This window comes from Antechinus flavipes, chromosome 3, assembly GCF_016432865.1.
Source record: "Antechinus flavipes isolate AdamAnt ecotype Samford, QLD, Australia chromosome 3, AdamAnt_v2, whole genome shotgun sequence".
Taxonomy (NCBI): Eukaryota; Metazoa; Chordata; class Mammalia; order Dasyuromorphia; family Dasyuridae; genus Antechinus; species Antechinus flavipes.
This window is the reverse complement of record NC_067400.1, coordinates 395,639,357-395,659,738: the sequence shown is the minus strand read 5'-3', so window position 1 is coordinate 395,659,738 and position 20,382 is coordinate 395,639,357. Positions and strand designations below refer to the sequence as shown.

Sequence of the window (20,382 nt, the reverse complement as noted above, 5' to 3'; positions counted from 1 at the left end):
TCTCTTGCTCATTTTACTGATGAGGAAACTGAGGCAAACAGAGTTAGGTGATTTGCCCAGAGTCACACAGCTGGTAAGTATCTGAAAGCCAGATTTCAAATCAGGATGATGAATCCTCCTGATTCCAGGCCCAGGGCTTTATCTGCTGCATAGATCCTTTCCTATTCATTGTGCTTTCCCTTGAGATTTCCAACGTAGTTTAGACCCACATGGAACTTATAGACAACCCATGTGACACTATCATGAGTAACACTATCATGTTTTTAATTGTTTTATTTTTTCTGTAGTATTGAAAGAGGTACCAAGAAGCTGCTACTCCAGTTGTTCTGGGCCTTCTCTCCTGAATAAAAGTTTCTAGGTGTCCCCTAGGGGGCATCCAATAGTTGTTCTAGGTTTACTGAAGCTGTACTAGGTATCTGTAGCACATCTGTAAAGGAAGAGAATGTGTATTAGTGACACTTCCTTCCCCCTCTCCTCTCTCTCCCTCCTCCCCCCCCCGCAGATATTTAATACAAAAGAAATAATTTAGGAAGCATAGGAATATATCACAGAATTAAATGCCATTGAAAATAACATGAAATTCCCCACAAAATTCATAGGGCGCAAGAGCATCTGCTACATATTGATCCCCAAAGAAATAAGTGACATAGTGATGACACTTGAGAGGTGACTGCTCAGAGCTGGTAGTCATGTAGCAGGTGTGGAATGAGTCACAGTATGCAGCTGGCAGAGAAACTCAAGGTATGGCAATACTTCCCAAGGAAGCACAACCCTTGGGTGTCAGGTACCCTGACGTAAAGTCCCTGGTCACTTCACCCTGGCTACATCTTAGAGCTTCCTAGCTATAAAAATAGTTTTCATTCTGTACCATGGGGGAGATGTTAAAAATGGGTGTACATCACCAGTTTGTCCATTTGCAGAGAGAGATAGATAGATGGATAGAGGTAGGGGGAGGTAGAGAAAGAGGGGGAGAGGAAGAAGGAGAGGGAGGGAGGGAAGGAGGGAGAGAGAGAAGGAAGGAGGGACAGAAAGAAGGAGAGGGAGAGAGGAAGAAGTGGAGAGGGAGGGAGGGAAGAAGGGGAGGAAGGGGGAAAGGGAAGAAGATGGAGGAAGGGAGAGGAAAAGGAGGAGGGGGGAAGGAGGAGGAAGGGGGAGTAAGAGGGAGGAAGGAGGGAGAGAGGAAGAAGTGGAGAGGGAGGGAGGAAAGGAGGGACAGAAAGAAGGAGAGGGAGAGATGAAGGGGAGAGGGGCAGAAGCAGAGGGAGAAAGGGGGAGAGGGGGAGAAGCAGAGGGAGAAAGGGAAAAGGAAGGGGGGAGAGGGAGAAGGAGAAAGGGGGAGAGGGAGAAGGAGAAGAGGGGAGAGGGAGAGGGAGAAGGGGGAGAGGAGAAGAAGAGGAGGAGGGGAGAGGAAGAAGGGGAATGAAGTGGGTAAGGGAAGAAAGACAATGGGGGAGAAGGAGGGAAGGAAGGAAGGGAGGGAGGGAAGAAGGGGAGGAAGGGGGAAAGGGAAGAAGATGGAGGAAGGGAGAAGAGATGGAAGGGAAAAGGGGGAGAGGAAGGTAGGGAAGAGGGGTAGGAGAGTAAGAAGGGAGAGGAAGGATGGGGAAGGGGAGGAAAGAGGAGGAAGGAGGAGGAAGGGGGAGTAAGAGGGAGGAAGGAAGTAAAAGGGAGGAAGGGAGAGGAAAAGGAGGAGGGGGGAAGGAGGAATAAGGGAGGGAATGGGGGGAAGGCAGAGAAGGGGAAGATAATGAGAAAGGATTAATTTTCATATTACTTTAGTGATATCTATTTTAACCTAGAATTCAATGAAAAAAAATTAAGGCCTACCAACCTCCTCACTCACTCTCCTACATTATTTGAAGCTCTGCCCAATCCTTTTTCTTAGTTCCACCTAGTCTCTCAGTTGTTCTTCTATTGGTCTTACCATATTTTTAGCCACATTTCATTCCCTGGGCTACCTCAAATCAGGCCAAGAACCTCTGACTGATGAATGGTATGCATAATATATACAGTGTCAGTAGCAGTCCAGATGTTGTGCTATCTGGCTTTTTTCGATTCTCTTTTGTCCTGTATTTCTACTTGGGATATCTGACTAGGAACACTGAAAGAACACTGATCTAATTTTTAAAGAATTTCTTTTTTTTTTGCCGAGGCAATTGGGGTTAAGTGACTTGCCCAGGGTCACAGAGCTCCTCTATAGTCCGTTGTACTAAGGACTTGAGGAGATGCAAAGTTTAGATAAGACACAATTACCTGACTTCTGAGAACTCACAGTTTAGAGTAGATGAGATACCACATAGATAATACCTGCACAATTTTATATGATAAATTCTTTAGAAAGGTACAAAACAATGTGGTGGAGTGGACAGAGTTGTTCCCATCTGGAAGGTAGGTAGTTCCAGGCAGGATCCCTGAAAGAGATAGAATTGGAACTGGGCTTTAAAGAATGAGTAGAAAGTCAATAGACAAAGAGAAATGAGAGTTGATATATTTGATTTTTTGATAGATTTATTCATTCCATATGTTGAGTTGTTATTATCCTTGGTGCTCAAAGAGGATCAAAATGACATTACTATGTTGGGGTCAAAATACAGCATAGCTGACTTGCTCTACTATAGGTCAAGCAGAAAGAGTTTATATGAACATTTGGAGTGGAGATGTCTCTAAATTTGCCCATCTCATGTTACTTTTAAGCTACTACAATTCTGCTTTGTTCATAGAGCACAGGTATGCTCTATGAACAAAGCAGAATGTCCATACTAGACAGTCTTCTGCCATATCTCACAATCCATTCTCAAATTCCTCAGTCCTTATGTATACTTTCCAAGGTATGGAGGAAGTTAAATAACTATTTATTTAATGCATGCATGTTACAGATTACAATGTGCTTGAACAATATTTTTTAAATGATTTCTCATTTGATCCTTAATATAGTCCTGTGAAGTAGGTAGGAGGGAAACTGAGGTTCAAAGAATTTAAAATACTTACCTAAAGTCATGTTGCTAATAAGTGGCAGAAAGCGTTTCAGTCCAAATCTTCTGACTCAAATTTTCTTCCCAATATACAGTGCTTGCTGCATTAACAACAACAACAAAAAGACAAAAAAATCTAGTGTACTTTAGAGGATAAAAGGATAGAAAGCAAAATCCATTTTCATAATATAGTAAGTTCAAATATTACATGATCTTGGGGCAAGCAGATTTCACATGTTATAGTCTCCTGAAAGAAACATCAAAATTTCTGTGTTTTAAAGAAACATTCAGTGGGAAGTGTCCCTTAAGAGCTTCAAATTACTTTGAGAAAGGTGGTCTTTGTTCCTGTTTATTTTTTCTCCCACTCATCCACCTACTCACTCATCACTCTCTCCCCAGCTCACCTCCACCTGATCTCATGTACCTGCCAGACCTTCTCCACTGGCCTGACTCTCCCCAGCTTGCCATCCCACACACCCACATTCTCATTTATTCTCCCACCTGTCCACCTACTCACTTGTTATCGTATTCACATGCTAGGACTTGTTCTCACTCCCACACTTAGTGGGACAAGCTGAAAAATGGCCTAGAGAGAGGAAAAAAAAAAAAGCTGTAATGTGCTTGATGACCATTATGTTCTTTCTTAATAAGCTTCATACACAAATAGATCATTGGTAAAGAAAGATTTTTGTTTTTTTCCCCACCCCATCGCACAACTCTGTACAATAATTAGCTTTTCCTTTCCTCCTAGAATAGAATGGGAATTTAAGAAAGAACTTTTGATAATAAGAAGAGATTTTATCTCTCTCCCACTTCTACCTCACTGCCTATCTCAAAACTTCAAAATTTCCCCTCACATTTTAAAAAGGAAGTGGTGCACTGACAAGGTGTGGGGACTCTGGTCATCTTTATTGATAACCCTTATTTAAATGTAAATGACCAGGATGTTAAGATACTTAAAAATATCAGAACATTTAAGGTCTATGACTAAAACAGAATCGGCAGTTCAAAAATTCTCATCTTTCTGGAGAATTCTGTCATCTGTTTGTTAACCATTTAGGAGAATGCCTAATGAGAAATTTAGTTATGATTTGAAAGGCCCTAGGATGAAGCTGAACTTAAAAAAAAAGAAAAAGTCCTCAACTTGATTGTGACGATCCTTGAAATTTCATTTTTAGAAATTCACCAACTTGAGCCAGTGGCTTGTATCCTAATTAGGGTGAATCTACTTAGGTATCCAGATGTCTTCCTCCCTTTCCCAGTCTACAACTTTCTCTTCCTTTTAGCATTATGGTGTGACTAGAGTATTGTTGACTGATATGGTAATTTCAAATTTGGGGAAGGGCCAGTGTTCTAAAGAGTGTGTCCAGGTAGATCAAGTCATTCAGTCTCTATTTTGTGTCTATATATACTCCTGAGATGTCATCTTCTCATGTGACTCCCCCCCCCCATAGTCTACTCCAGATGCAAGTAATTCTATAGTTATGTTTGTGCTCTGACCACAAATATTTCTTCTATCCATGCTATTTATATATAGCTACTAATATCCTTGGTGATATGTATATTTGTAGGATAGAGAACCCTTGGATGTGTGTGAGAAATATTCTATTGAGATTTTTTTTATTGTTATTTCATTAAGTGCCTTTGCTTTGAACTTTTGTGTTTTGGGGATGATTAGGAAAAAAAATTTGTGAAGCTTGTGATCTGTGATTTTGAATGGAAGGAAAGACATAGTTTTTCTATTCATCTTTGTAAGATACAAATAACTATCTTTACATGTAATCAGAAAAAAATACAATTTAGTAAAAAAAAAAAAAAAGAATCAATATCTCATTTAAGAAAAGCAAGTGATTTATAGAATTTCTTTTTTTTAAATTTTAAATTGCATTAGGATTATAACTATAGTACTTTTTTCTTAGTCTCTCCCCCCTTTCTTTAATGTATGATATCTGAATTGCCATATGTGACAGTCAGGATATTGGAGTAATGGAAGTAATATAAATTGATGCAAGGGATTCTGTCTTTAAATATATAGGGGAGAGTGTATTAGTTGGGGAGAGCTAGGTGGAAAAGGGGATGGAATGCCAGGCCCAGAGTCAGGAAGACTCATCTTCCTGAAGTCAAACCTAGCTGTGTGACTCTGGGCAAGTCACTTAACACTGTTTTTCATTGGTAAAAAGAATTGGAAAAGGAAATGGAAAGCCACTCCACTATCTTTGCCAAGAAAACCCCAAATGAGATCATGAAGAGAGGACACAACTGAATGACTCAACAACAAGTGTATTAGTTCATCAAGAAGCATTTGTTATATACCTACTATGTGCCAGTCACTGTGCTAAGTGCTTAAGTACTTTATTAAATCATATGGGGGAGTGCATTGTTAGAGTCACCTATCAGATGATACTCTTCTTCAGCCACTGGAGCAATAACCACTTTATTCCCCTCTGGTGCGTATGTAGAATAATCTCCCAGACAAAATTGGACTCCAGAAGACTCTCACTCTGCAGATGCTGCCCCACCATGGCATGTGACTTCAAGCAGCAATGCATAGTAATTTAAACTCATAGTGCTTGATTTCAGAATTTAGCAAGGGCAATAGCATGAAATGTTGCTCAAAGTATTAAAAATATGAAGTCTATAAACTAAAATTCCAACACTCTTTTTTGGTCTCTACCCTCCACATCCACAAGAAAGGATTCAACATACTATGGCTACATAGTTTATTGATCAAAGCAAAAATGGGAGGGAAAAATTATTTCATTCTCTATGGAACCATCTCCTCAAAACTTCCTTCTACTTGTTATTAGAGAAAATTCCTAAACTAATCCCATTAGTTTGATTGTTGAAAGGGAATAGTAGCAAAATTTGTGTCTGAAAACTCCAGGTCATGGACTATACCAAGAGAAATCAAGAGAAGAGAGGTAAGAGGAAAATATTATTTTCTGCATTGATAAATGAGCAAAGAATTATTTTTTAATGCTGATCTTTTGTGATTGATTTTGTGATCTCTCCTTGCTAATCTGGGTTGCATTGTATCTGGGTTGGCTGATCCAACAATATCAGATGAGAGCACTTGCTGTCTCTCACATGGAAGCATAGAAGTTCACCTTTAATAATCAACAGTTGCTCAGACACATACTGATCACAAGCCTAACCCCAATCACTGATAACTGCAATTCTTCTCATGGCAAGCAGGAAATCCAGAGCCATCCACAGAGCTTGGGTTGGATATAACAGTACACATTAGAAGACCATTTCTTCCCCGGAGGAGCTGTGCTCTGTGCATGTCTGTGTCAGATTCTCAAGGGCAACAGAGGAATAAGTTCCCAGACTCATAAACCAATATACAGATCTAGTAGTACCTTACCTCTCTGTTTCCTAGCATGCAGCTTCTTGCCTCATTGTGAGAGTACACACCCAAGACTCCTAGTAAGGGAATGTATCCAAATTCAGCACTCTTTGCCCTCCAAATTTGAGTCCAGTGGCAAACAATAATTCTTAAGGAAGAGTTCAAGTCACCAGCACAGGTTACAAAGAATTTGGGGTACAAAACTTCTTTTAGTCTTCTTTGTTTCTTATAAGGAAGAGGAACTCTTTTTTGTTTCTAGGGACATCTTGAAATCATAAATCTTCCTTGGAGTTTTGTGAGACTTTTCTAAATTTTGCTTATTTCATTTTGTAAAGTTTGTTCATATCACTTTATAGACTTCATGTTTACCTCTTCCATGTTCAAGAAATTAACCTATCATTACAGGAAACGAGATTAAATTTAGTCTGAGATGTAGTAATAGCCATTGAACCTGCCCTTCATACTTCCTGGCAGGGGGAGGGGGAAGCTTCTGAACCCAATTATCCTTTTTTTTTTTTAAGCTGGAGTTGGTAAGCACATTTTAAAGCATACTTGAGAGTAATTCAGATGGATATGCTTTTGAAAGGAAAATTGAACTGAATTGGGTTAGAAGTAGCATTAGTGCTAGAATTCAGATTGCAGATGTCAGTGTGAGATTTGTATCCCCAAACACACACACACACACACACACACACACACACACACACACTTCTATTTAACTCAAAAAATTTTCTCAGGTATTATTATTCAAAGCTTATGTATAAGACACAAAGATACTGACATCATAAATTATATCTATTTCCTCCCTATTTTACTAAGCTTGGTATTTCCTTTTAATATGATTCATTTTGCCTTTCTTTTGTTATCTTTCTAATAAGCCATTTTATTATTAATAATGACCTTTCTACAGAGAAGGGCAGAAGGGCAAGGAAAGGAGGTTAAACTTAAACTGTTACTAGTGAGCTACTAGTGTGAGTAATTAATAAAACAGAGAGATAAGTAGAAGGAAGTCAATATTTTAAATGATGTTAAGGCAACTCCTGGGCAGCTAAGTGGCATAGTGGATAGAATGCTAGTCTTGGAATCAAGAAGACATCTTCCTGAGTTCAAATCTGATCTCACAATAATAAGCCTTATTCACTATGTGAGTCTGAGTAAATCATTTACCCCTTTTTATCTCAGTTTCCTCATCTGCCAAATGAGCTGGAGAAAGAAATGACAAACCAACTCCAGTATCTTTGCTAAGAAAACCCCAAAAATTGAGTCATGAAGAGTCAGATATGACTGAACAATAATAACAGGGCATCTTCTGCAGATTTCAATTATTCACCATCCTAGTTAATATGAATTATTTCTTTTAATACTATTCTTAATTTCCATTGCCAGAGAAGATGACCAATTAGGAACTGGGAGCTGGCTGGTTATTAACAATAGCTAACATTTTTATGGCACTTGCTTTGTGTCAGGCACTGTGCTAAGCATTTTGTGATTATTAACAATCCCCATTTTACAGATAAGGAACTTGAAGCAAAAAAGCATTGATTTTCCCAGGGTCACACAGCTAGTAAGTGCCTGAGACCAGATTTAGACTCATGTCTTCCTGACTTCAAGCCTGGAACTCTATCCAGTGGGTTACCTAGCTGCCTCTCAGATTCTCTGCATTGTATAGACCCATCTAATGATGTTAAATAGAAATATATGTTTCAATGTTTAGTTGATGTCCTTTTTTTGGTTTGAAGGAAGCTACATTAGTAACATTTCATTACAACTGATAATAAAATTGTAACAAGTATAGTCTTTAAAGATCCTTTTCATATAAGGTAGTTAAGTAATGGAAAGTACAGAAAAAAGTACTTTTGTGTGAAGGAAAAGAGTGAATTCAATTAATAAAGGATGTAAACCATCACTATGGTTATAAATAAATATTTTAATGTCTGGAAAAAGAATTTGGTTTCAAAAAAACTTCAAAAATAAGTTTACAAAGAGAAATTGCTTTCAAACGGAATTTGAGCAGTTTGAGACAGAAAATGAACTATGAAGTAGATAAAAACTTAAATCATCTTATAAAAGATGTAGAAGGGCATCTCAAGCATATGTAAACTGTTTAATGGTTTGGAAAGACTTAAAGAATGTGATAATTTATTAAAAGCTAGGAAAATAATATAAAGAACTATTCCTCAGCATTTGTATATAACTTGTTCAAGATTTGAGAGGTTAAAACACATAAGCTCTCTCTCTCTCTCTCTCTCATTACACATACACACACACATAATATTTGGAAATAAAATATGATTTTAAAAAGGGTTGTTGATATCATAAGGGAAAATTAGGTACAGTTACCCTTTTAAGTGAAAGGTGAGTCAGTGAATGCCAGAAAGCTTTAATTTAAGCCATTGAAAGGCATAAGAGATCTATGAGAAGAGTCTGAGGTGGAGACAAGTAAAGATTGAAGAAATAGCAGGGAATGAGAAAAGCAGCTTTACTGCTTTGTGATTTGCTGTATAAAGATTGTAATCACAGTGAATGGCCTTTAGTATACCTGGAATTTAAAAAAGGTACTTTCTGTAGTTACTGTCTCCAATTAATGGCACTTCTGTTTTGAGAGGGAAAAATAGAGAGGAGAAAGGTCTTACAGCCACTTTGCTGTATTACAAGAGCTGGCTAGGCTTGTCTTCCCTAAAGAATCAACCTCCATGAATTTTTGTGGTGAACTCTCTCCTGGTCTTTATAGCCTAGAGATAGCCAGTCTGATGAGCTTTCTAGTTCTTTGACTCAAGAGAACTGCCATCCCAATGAAGAGATAACACTTTCTAAACACCCTTTTAAAGGTGATTGTAAATTGAAAGATCTTGTAAATGCTACTTGATTTGATTTGAGTACAGAAGGGTAACTGCTTCATTGGAGAGAGGAGGGTTGAGAGGTAAATTTTTGGCAGCAAAGTAGCTTCATGTGGTACAAAGGTTCTTCATTAGATTGATCACATCAAAACTTATATTTTAGAGTTAAGAATTACTCTGAGCATTTAGATATTCCTCTGTTGTGCTCTTCCCTTCCAGATTCATTGTATCAGTATATCGACTCTTTCCTACAGATTCTGAGTATATTGGTGGAAGAGTGATGCTCAAAGTTATACATGACTTGTGATGTATTTGATGATTCAAGCACTGATTAATATGTAAGCATCTGTGTTATTATTATCTCTCATGCCTTACTTTTAATAAAATATAGTATGTTAACTAAATGAGTTACATTTAAACTCTAAAAGTGTCATAATTAATTTTCTAGTTTGTGTAAATAGAAGTGTACTGATGGGGGCTTAAGAGCTAAGGTTTTGAGTAAATAGAATATATTTTCCTCTTAACTTAGTTACCCCTAAAATGCTGGGAAATTTTGAATATAACTATATGATGGTGAATCTAGAATTACTCTAATGAGATCAGATTTTCAGAAGCAAATTAACCTAAAAAATAAGTCTATGTTTACATGCCCAGGTAAGAGCTACACGGTACTATAATGGAGTTAGAATCAGCCCACCACTTTGCATGTGTTATAGTAAAATGTGCTCAGTATAAATGTATGTGTTTAAATTTAAGCATGAGAGAGATAAATTATTTTACAGGGAGGAAGCAACTGAAACAGGAATATCAAATAGGAGGTATTCTATAATTCAATGAGTTGCAGATGAAGTAACTTAATTACTGGGGGGTCTAGTACAGGTTTCTGCTTGTGACATATTAACCTGGTATCTATTTGTTTTGACTACTCATTGTGATAGCAACCTGTTAGTTTCTTGACAATGCCCAATTCATAAATGATTGTTTTGAAAAAGAATAGTGCTAAATATTGTTTCTAAGTGCATTAATCAACAAGTATCCAAACACTGACATATAAAGACAACAAGAAGGAGGAGGAGGAGAAGGAGAAGGAGAAAAGGGAGAAAAGGGAGAAGAGGGAAAAGAGAGAGAAGAGGAAGAAGAAGAAGGAAGAAGAAGAAGAAGAGGAAGAAGAAGGAAGAAAAAGAAGGAAGAAGAAGGAGGAGAGGAGGAAGAAGGAGCAAAAGGAGGAAGAAGAAGAAAGAGAAGGAAGAAGAAGAGGAAGAGAAAGAAGAAGGAAGAAGAGGAAGAGGAAGAAGGAAGAAGGAAGAAGAAGAGGAAGAGAAAGAAGAAGGAAAAAGAAGGGAGAAGAACTCATTCTTTGAGAGTTCTATATAAGTTCTATAGAGGAGGTATATACCTATATAAGCACATATAAAATGGAATATATGGGGTATTCAAAGAGGACTATCAGCTCTGGTGTGATGACTTGCTGAACCCTTTTGGGGCAGCTCATCTTCATTTGGTGTCCACCTGTCACTCAACTCTTACCTTAGAGCTTACCTATAGCTCTAAGAAGCTATAGCATGCACAGCAGCCATACCCCAGTAAACCATGTAAGGCAGATGGGCTAAACCAGATTAGGGGTAATTAAGATGAGTTAGGGGGAGTCTAGCACAAACATGTGATGACTTCCCCTGGCAAAATGGATAAATGAGAACAATTTGTTCCAATGACCATGAAGATGGTTGAAGCAAGCTCTGTAGAGTGCTTAGAGCTTGGTCAGGAATTAAAAATGCCAAAATCAATTAGGATATCACGGAACAATATGAGATGTCTAATTTTTGTCTTGCCACTAGACTTTGATGACTCTGGAAGAGAAAATGAGTCTAATGATTTTGTCCAACTCTGCTGTACTCAAATTCAATTCACCTAAGAGTTGAGGTCATCCTCTGATGTCATTGGTCCATTTTGAAAATTCAAATAGATTAAGGGCAGGGAGGCACTTATAGTTGGAAGGATCAAGAAAAGATAAGAAGAGAATGCTTAAATTGAACTATGAAGAAAATGAGGGATGCTAGGAAGTGCAAATGATGAGGTACTACATTCCAAGTATTGGGGTCAGTCTGTGCAAAGGCATAGATACCACAGTGTTGTTATTAAGAGGAACAGAAAGAAAATCTGCTGATCATCAATCAGCTAAAAACATGAAAGAATGAATAAGCACCACCTAGAGTCATCAGACATATTTACTGATTGCTGGCTACTAATTACCACAACAAAGATTTAATGAGCAAAATTCCAAGAGAGTATTGCTATTTAAGCAAAAGTGTTGTATAGTTCACAAGATAAAAAAACAATGCTGTTTATTCAAAGATCCTTTACAAGCTCATCTCTTCCTGATATCTTTCCTGAGTCAAGGGCATATAGTAATATTTATTTTCCAAATAGTTTCCTATTTACCCCTTGACTCTTACTTATCCCTCCACACTGCAAACACAAAATGAAATGTTTCCATCTTTGCTAATTCATAAATAAGCCTTTCTGCCTGAAGCACCAACCTGAAGCACATTTCCAAATGTAGCTCATATGTAGTACATTGAGTACTGTTGCTATTTCTTTCTTTTTTTTTTTTTTCAAAGAGGATCATGAATCAGGAAGGTGATGCTATGACATACAAGTGAATTGGATTTAAGTGTGAGAAGATTATGCAAAGTCACCAACTTAGCTTTCACTTTCAGAGTTATTTGGATCCAGTGGCAAGATACAGATCTGGATGACTGGATATGATCCTGAATGCAGTGGGAGACCTTGGTCTTTTAAAACTAAGAACTTTAATATGTCTCAGTTTAACTGAGGCAACAACCCATGTGATTAAGAGCATGGCCTCTTTTACCTAGTTAAAGAAAAATCAATCTGAGGAGCAAAGATCTTCAGGGTTTCTGGCCAAAACAGAAACAATTGCTATTTACATTCACTTCAAGCCAATTAGGGCCCAAACAATGACGAAGTGCAACTTGATCTAAAATCTATTGTTGGCCAATCAATGAGAGCCTGAGTGATTTGTGTTTAAGGTATGGTTCTTGAGAAAGGAACCTAGCCTGTAAATCTCAATATCTTATGAGATTTCAGTAATTAAAGTTTTCTTTCCTGGACAGAGGCAGGGAAGAAAAGGAGAAAGGAAGGGAGGGAGGGAGGAAGAATGTCAGAAAAGCATGAGGGATGAAAGGGTCTCCAGGGGATCAGCTCCTACTTTTCCTCGGGGTTGTTGTTTGTCTTTTGTTCTTGAATAAGACCATGATATCAGGAAGGTGCAAGTGAATTGGATTAAAATGAGGGAAGGCTGTGCAAAGTCACCAGCTTCACTTTCTCTTCTGAAGTCAATAACAAGATATAAATGAGAATGATTTATTATTATTGAGGATAAACTGAGGCTGGATGATCACATGCCAGGGACATTGTGTTACACTTTATATCTGCTGCCCTGTCTGGTTTCAATTCTGTGGAACAAGATGTCCCTCCTGGGTTAAGTTCATTACTTCTTAATTAGCAACTTCTAGCTCAAATTTTGATTGATACCTCTTCCTTCATTCTCCTCTCCTCTCTGACTGGCAAAGTACTACACTCCACCCAAAGCAGACTGAATTCTCAGCTCAATCCATGTTGAGTATGTTTCCCTGACTGGTTTCAGTTATGAGCAAAGTACCCCCAGTGTTTCACTCCTTTCTTCTCCTCCCACCTTTCCTGCCTTCTTCTGTATATGATCTTCCCCTTTAGATTGCTTGTAGTGCTGAACCACAGTCCCTTTTTATTGTCCTGCCTCAGTTTCCCTAATTGTCCTGCCTAATTTTCCCTAAATTGTTCTGCCTCAGTTTCCCTAATTGGTCCTGCCTCAGTTTCCTTAATTGTTCTGCCTCAATCCCCTTAGTTGCACTCCCCACCCCCACCTCATCCCCTCCGGTTCATTAAGACTGATATAACTTAGAGGTTAAAAATTGTCAATGTGTAAATGCAATATAAAAGGGAGTCCAGACTTCCTGGCTCTAAGCTGAACATATCCTTAACTCCCAGTTTGTTAGAATTTATGGTCCTATGGCCCAACCTGTCAGAACCGGATTGATGGCTCCTGCCTGCAGATTCCTACTCACCACAATTTGGACTCCACCCCCCTGCCTTTGTTTAGCTACTGTGTATAAATATGTCATTGAGAACTCACATTCTCTGCTGGATACTTTGGACATCCACTCTGAGGGCAACATATCCCCAGCGCAATTCTCCTTTCAAATAAAATGTTAATAACTCTCTATTCTCTATCTTGTCTCAGTTTCTTGGCATTACAGTAGCTCTTTGAAGGCAAGGGATATTTTCCTTTTTATTAATTGTATTCTTAGCATTTAGTACAAGCTTGGCACATAATAGACACTTAATTCAGATTTTTTTTAAATTATTGGATAATCAGATAAGTACTTCTTAGAGTAGATGACCTTTGAGATCATTTCCAATTATGATATTATTGAATTTTATAGTATGCATCACCAGAAAAGGAGGTGGGTTGATCATATACAAGCTTAAGGGACAAGAAATGGATAGCCCAAACGATATACTAGTGCCTTCAAGTGAAAAGAGAAAAAGTTCTATGGAAGATTTGTAAGAAAACAAACAAAGAGGTGAAGGATGATTTTTATCTGTATCACTGGAGGGAGAACCTCCATTGATGAACTACAAATCCATTGAAGTTTATTAACTCTATTGCAATGCTGCTGGCTATGTTTAGTATTTAGCTTGAAAAACATTACTTAATGAAAATAATAATTGTCTTATAAATATTGGAGCATCTACTCATCAGAAGTGAATATCGTTCAGGAAAATTACAAATGACCTTAATGTGAAAGGAAGAAAGAGTACATATTTTTTTTTATAATTATACTCTCCTATGCCTCTAATTACACTCCCAGCAGCCTCAACAAGAAAATGTAAAAACAATGAGATAGATCACGGTAGGAAATTATATGTCCAAAAAGACTAATTTGAAGTCCTAGTGGGTCATTCAAATACTATGGCAGGTAAAGACATGGTAAACAATGGTGCTCTGTCCACTTTGGGTGACTCGTCCCCTTTTAGGCTTTAATGAGTTTCACCATGTTGATCAATAAATATTATGAGAATAACTCATTTCAAGATTAACATTTGTGAGTTTTTTTATTGAATCTAATCCCATTCCTACCTTTAGTCGTTGCCATTCCTTCTTGTTATACAATTTAGAATTGAGTAGCATCATGGTCATTTGGATAGGTTATAGGCTTTTAGACATTGTTCCTGCAGACTTTGTACTGCATAGTCTGAGAAAAATCCAGGAGAATTATCAGTAAGACAGGAAAAAGGGACTGAGGTTGGCTGCTGCCACTGTAGATCCTGGCATGGTTCCTACAGGAAGTTAAAGAGGGAGAAAAGGAGGAGGTTTTCTAGTTCACAGAAATATGGCTGAGTGCCAACTTCTTTACAGGCTACCTCCTAATCTAGCAGAAGGAAGAAGCAGGCAGGCACATGAATGTTGGCTTTTTTCCTACTTGTGACAGCTCCAGTTTTGGGATATTCAGGGTATGAATCCTTAAATCATCATCACAGTCTCTGAAGTCCCAGACCTAAAGAGGAAATTAAACTGGGTATCAGTTTGGGATAAAGAGGAGACTGTAAACTGAAGGAGGGTCTGGGTAAGATCAAGGGTTATGGGAAAGTTGAGAAATGGAAAGAATGAGACCATGAGAAAGATAACTGTATGTGTGATATCTGGGTGCATGGGGTGGAGGAGAGAGGGATTGAGTATTTGAGAGAGAGTACGTGGGTACAAGCAGAGGCGGAGGCGGGTGGGGGCTGTGTGTAAAATATGTATGAGGGAGGGGTGAATGTAGTTGTGTTTGTGCAGAAGTGGGAGGGTGTGTGAAGTAGGGTGTGGAGTGCGGGGGAGGAGAGGAAAAAAAAGTACAGTGGGAGGGAAGACTTTTATGAGGAGTTAGAACACCCACTTTACAAAAGAAAATTGGCAGCTGCCAAAAATTTCATAGTAGCCTTTGTGAGAACTAGATGAGTTCTACACAGTAGATCCTGGCTCGAGGACCTATTTGTAGGATGTTGCCAGATGCTTGACCCACAAAGGGAGGAACACAATTTCTGGATTTTTACCACACCCTCATCTGTGATCTTTCCCAGGGATTGCTGTTTCTTCTTATGTATTATCACAGCAATACTCACAGAGCAGCATTTCTTGATCTGGTGAATAAAGCACCAAACCAGGAATAAAGAAATGGCATGTTCTACAGTAAGTGACACTGGGTAAGACATTTGAATTCTTGTTTTAGTTTCCTCATTTATAAAATAAATGGATTCTAAAGTCCTTTCTAGCTTGAAATCTATGGCCTTATTCTCACCTGAGAAGGAACACAGTACAGTAATATATAGAGTTATCAACTATAAAATTATTCAAGGGGTCAAAACTGTCTTAAATTTTAAAATAGAATCAATCAGTTTATTGTCAATGTGCTTTACATATGGTGGTAGCAATATACAATGACTTACTTACAATTACTATGTGCCATACACTATGCTAAGACAGTTAAGGTTGACATACATCCACAATGTTCAAATGCTATTACTTATTATCTTCAGGATTCAATATAATTTTTTCTAATGCTCATTTAAAACCTTTCACAATCTGGACCAAATCTATATATCCAGATTCAAACATGATTTCCCTTTATGTAATCTGTAGTCCAACTTCAGACTTATTCAAAGACAATATTCTATTTCCCATTCTCACATTTTTGCATATACCTGGAATTTGCTCTCTCTTTAATTTCCTTCAAAGCACAGCTCCAGTCACATGACCCTTCCCCAATTGCTAATGCCTCTTCTGAAAATTAGATTGAGTTTATTTTGTATGTAGTACTCATTAGATATGTAGATGTTGTTTCTCCCCATAGAATGTAAGCTCCTTGAGGGCAGACATTGTTTCAATCTTGTCTTTGTATCTCTAGTACCTAACACAGCACCTGACACATATTGTTCTCTTATTAATTTTATTTTATTATCTTACTAATCTCTATCTCTTGGCTGCCCCAGATTCAAGTCCTAGATAAAAATTTTAATTTCTACAAGAAGTCTTTCACCATCCCCCTTAATGGTAGAGCCTTTCTTCTTTTGATTATTTCCCAATTATTCTCTCTATATCATTTGAACATACTGTTTGCATTAGACTATGAAATCCTTGAGATATTGGACTGTTTTTTTGACTTTTTAAAAATACTTCTTGTGCTTAGTATAGAGTAGCTGATTAACAAATACTTGCTAACTTGACTGACATTTTTATAACATTTTATAGTTGACAAAAGACTTTATTCTCAACAGCTTTGTAGGGTTGATAGTGTATTTTTCCAGCGCAGAGTAGGCACTTAGTAAATGGTTGTTGACTATTTTTGAAGCCAGTCTTGTAATTCCAATGATATAGGACTCTTCCAGTGAAGAAATTCTCCCTATAAATATAGGCCAGCACTTGTTCAACAATTTTCCAAGCTCACATAATTAGTACAATCAGTGGTGGATTTTGAACCAATATCTTCTTAATTCTGAGATTGGCTGCTTATCAATTAGAATACCTCTCATGCTGCTAATCTACTACTTCTCTCATTAGAGTTCTCATTTTATAGCTGAAGGAAGTGAAGGTCATTACAGAGATGACACGAAATGCTCACTTTTACCACTTATTAAATTGCAAAACTGGCAACCAAAATCAGGTCTTCTGCTTCTAAATTCAAGACTCTTTCTTTTAGACAAGCCCCAATCAGTAACCACTAGAAATTTGACAGTCTCTTTGTAAACACTCAGTCAAGCTCACTTTTGTCCAGCGTTTTATGACAAAGGGAAAACACCAATAATAATTTTATGTAGTTGGAAGTACTTTTCATTCATTAGCTGCCTACCCTAATCAGAAACATAATAGAGGAGTCTGAAAATAGAGAATTAGCTTTTTAAGTATAAGAAAATGATTGGGAAATTGAGGGAGGTCAATGACTTAGGCTATCCTGTAGAACAGGGGGATAGCACTTGGAATCAAGAAAAGCTGAGTCCAAATTTGTGTGACTCTAGGCTGTGTGACCCTAAGCAATTCACTTAAACCTTTTTTTGCCTCAGTTTGCTCATCTGTAAAATGAAAATAATGACAGCCTACTTCCCAGGGTTATTATAAGTTTCAAATGAGATAATAATTGTAAAGCAGTGCCTGAAAGCTATAAATTTTATTTATATTATTACATTGCTATTTTCCTTTGCAGATATACATGTAAGGGAGGACTAGTCTATGAGGGGTGGAGTGTATATGCAGGGAATCCATGGGGATACTTGGTGAATATGATCCTTAAAGTATGTGAAGGCATGGAATGGAGGTGCCTGACTATCCCCTTCAGAACCTGCTCATGTATTCTGGGATGGTCTTCTGTCCACTTACTGAAGGGAAGAAAAAGTCCTTTGGCTGACTGTTGAGTTGAAATTGAAGAATACATATAAAAAAGGGGCAGCTAGGTGGTGCAGTGGATAGAGCACCAGCCCTGAAGTCAGGAGGACCTGAATTCAAATCTGGTCTCAGACATTTAACCCTTCCCAGGTGTGTGACCCTGAGCAAGTCACTTAACCCTAATTACCTCAGGGGAAAAAAATAATAATACACACAAAAGGCCCCAGTAGAGAAAATTCCTCTTTCCTGGTGGTGATAGAGGCTAAGACTCCTTTAAACTTTCAGAAGGGGGTTTAAATCCTTTAAACGATTCATTATCCTCTAAGTAAGTTTGTTTACCTATCAAAAGAGTTGTCCCCCTTTTGAGTAGCATTTAAATTTAAGTTACCTTTGTTAGTACTTGAGTTTATATTTAAAGTTGAACTAAAACTCGAAAGAGGTAGTATCAGCAACCTACTGTCTTCATCTAGGATGCCACATGACTTATGAACCTGTGGCTCTGCTGTCGCTTCTGTCCCTGTCTATTCTTTCCTGTCTTTAGGTGAAGGAGCAGAGAGAGAATGAGCTTCTGATTTGTGAGGGAAATATATAATTGCCCTCTGGGGATCCAATTTATCAATGTGACTGGGAATTGGAATGGACCCCCTCAAAGATCACATAGGCAACACCCAGAATGTATCACAAGGAAAAGTGAACAATTCAATGGGGACAAGCTCAAAAATACTGTATACTATATGTATACTACACTTATGCATTATGTATAATATACTTAAAATCATGGAATCTTTGGTGAAAATTCTGCCTTGAGAAATATCTCATTAATTTCACTGTCTTCAAGAAGATAATGGAATGGGGAGTAAGTTGAGAGGACAGATGGAAACTCTTTGGGGGCTAGATGTAAAAATCTTAGGTGTTGAGAGTGTTGCTTGTTAGAATAAGCATCAGAGATCTCTTGGGGTTTCCTGAAATGACGAAGTGAGAGAACAAAGGTATAGAAATGGGAGTATATGGAACAGTAAGTCAGCTACTATGACTGGACTATGGAATACATGGAGGGCAGTAATGTGTGAGAAGGCTAGCAAGGCAGAATGCTGTCAGGTTATAAAGACTTAAATGCCAAAGAGAAAAACTTATATTTGATCCCAGAGATAACAATAAACAAATTTTAAATTTTTTATTTGATCCTAGGAGGCTTTTGACAACAGTACTGGGTGAGGTGTAAAGACCTGGATGGCATCTTGGAATGTGTGAATGGAAAGAAATGATGATGGCCCTTGTATGATCTGTGACTAGGATTGTATCCTGTTGACTTAGGTAGGAAGAAAAATTAGAAAAAGTAAGATTTGTTGATTAATTTGATATGGAAGATGAATGATACAAGGTAAAGAACTGTATTGGGCTAATGCACTTAATGTCACTGAATCCTAAATTTAGTCCCTGAAAATTCACTGGGGCCTATTTTCAACTGAGAAAACATCTATTCTTGTTTTAAGTAGCAGCAGGGAACCACCTCTCTAGAGAACCAGAAAAAAGGAGCAAGACTCACTATTGGGAATAGCCCTAAGAAGAAAGAGATAACTCAGATCTGGTCAGAATCTGAGGAGTTTGCAGGGTGAAAGTCAAGATTTAGAGGGAACACTTTCGGGCAATGAAATTGCTGAGAAAAGAAATTCTCCTGGGTGAAAACAAGAATTAATTAATGAAATTACTGATGGAGGTATTAATTTATGGTAAGCTAGAGACTATGAAGTGACAACATTGACTGATATGCTTTTCCTGGTAGCACATTGGCTAAACTAAGGGTTGCTGTTGTTTGTCCTTCATTTGAAAGGGGACCAATGACATCACAAGTGATGCCTTGACTTGGGAGTGAATTGGATTTAAATGAGGCTGGGTTTCACAAAGTCATCAGTGTCATTCTCTTTTTTAGACTCATCAAAGTCCAGCGGCAATACGAAAATCAGGACAACCGGCAATGGTCTGGGATACAATGGATGATCTTGGAATCTTCATTGTCTGACAAAGGTCTAAGCATATAGAGCCTGTTTCAACCATCTTTAATGACCATTAAGAACCATTGGAACAATTGGTTCCAATCCATCCACTCTACTAAAGAAGACATGCTTGTGGTAGACATTCTTTTACCTCACAAACAGCTTTGAAGCCTCTTGATTGCCCTCAACCTAGTTTAGCTTATATATGGTACTGTTTTACCAAGAATGATTCCTGTGCATGCTTCAGTTTCTTGGAGCCACAATAGTTGAGAGTTGGGTGACAGGTAGACACTAAATCTGGATGAGTAATCCTGAAAAGCGTTCAGTAAATTCTTATGCTTATATTATATAATATAATCTGTATATTTATTGACTTTGAAAATGTTTGTGTCATTAAAGATAATTCAGAATGGTTACTCTTGTTTATTTTATTCCATAAGATCAGATATAATTGGAATCTTCTATTTGCCTTATTCCCAAAGGAGACAGCAACTACTTTTGTATTACATATTTTCTTTTCTCTTTTTAAAATATCTTTTTATTTTCAAAATATATGCAACGATACTTTTCAACATTCACTCTTTTTTTTTTAATAACTTTTTATTTACAAGTTATATGCATGGATAATTTCACAGCATTGACAATTGCCAAATCTTTTGTTCCAATTTTTCCCCTCTTTCTCTCCACTCCCTCCCCTAGATGGCAGGATGACCAATACATGTTAAATATATTAAAGTATAAATTAAGTACA

The 20,382-nt window shown here is 37.7% G+C and overlaps 2 long non-coding RNA genes across 5 annotated transcripts; one reads left to right on the top strand and one right to left on the bottom strand.

Moving 5' to 3' along the window:
* Positions 1-284: 284 nt before the first annotated feature.
* On the bottom strand, positions 285-14,544 carry LOC127558005 (uncharacterized). 3 transcript variants are annotated; one of them, XR_007952695.1, is made up of 5 exons: positions 14,359-14,544; positions 3,490-3,558; positions 3,181-3,219; positions 2,989-3,073; positions 285-427 (listed from the first exon to the last, which is right to left on the bottom strand). It is a non-coding gene; the product is annotated as an uncharacterized LOC127558005 (long non-coding RNA). The 3 variants fall into 3 exon arrangements; XR_007952694.1 differs by lacking the exon at positions 3,181-3,219 and adding an exon at positions 2,308-2,411; XR_007952693.1 differs by lacking the exon at positions 3,181-3,219.
* Positions 14,545-15,190: 646 nt separating this feature from the next.
* Positions 15,191-20,047, top strand: LOC127558004 (uncharacterized). Of its 2 annotated transcripts, none has more exons than XR_007952692.1 (3): positions 15,191-15,450; positions 18,826-18,951; positions 19,568-20,047. It is a non-coding gene; the product is annotated as an uncharacterized LOC127558004 (long non-coding RNA). The 2 variants fall into 2 exon arrangements; XR_007952691.1 differs by having other exon boundaries at positions 15,191-15,464.
* Positions 20,048-20,382: the final 335 nt, after the last annotated feature.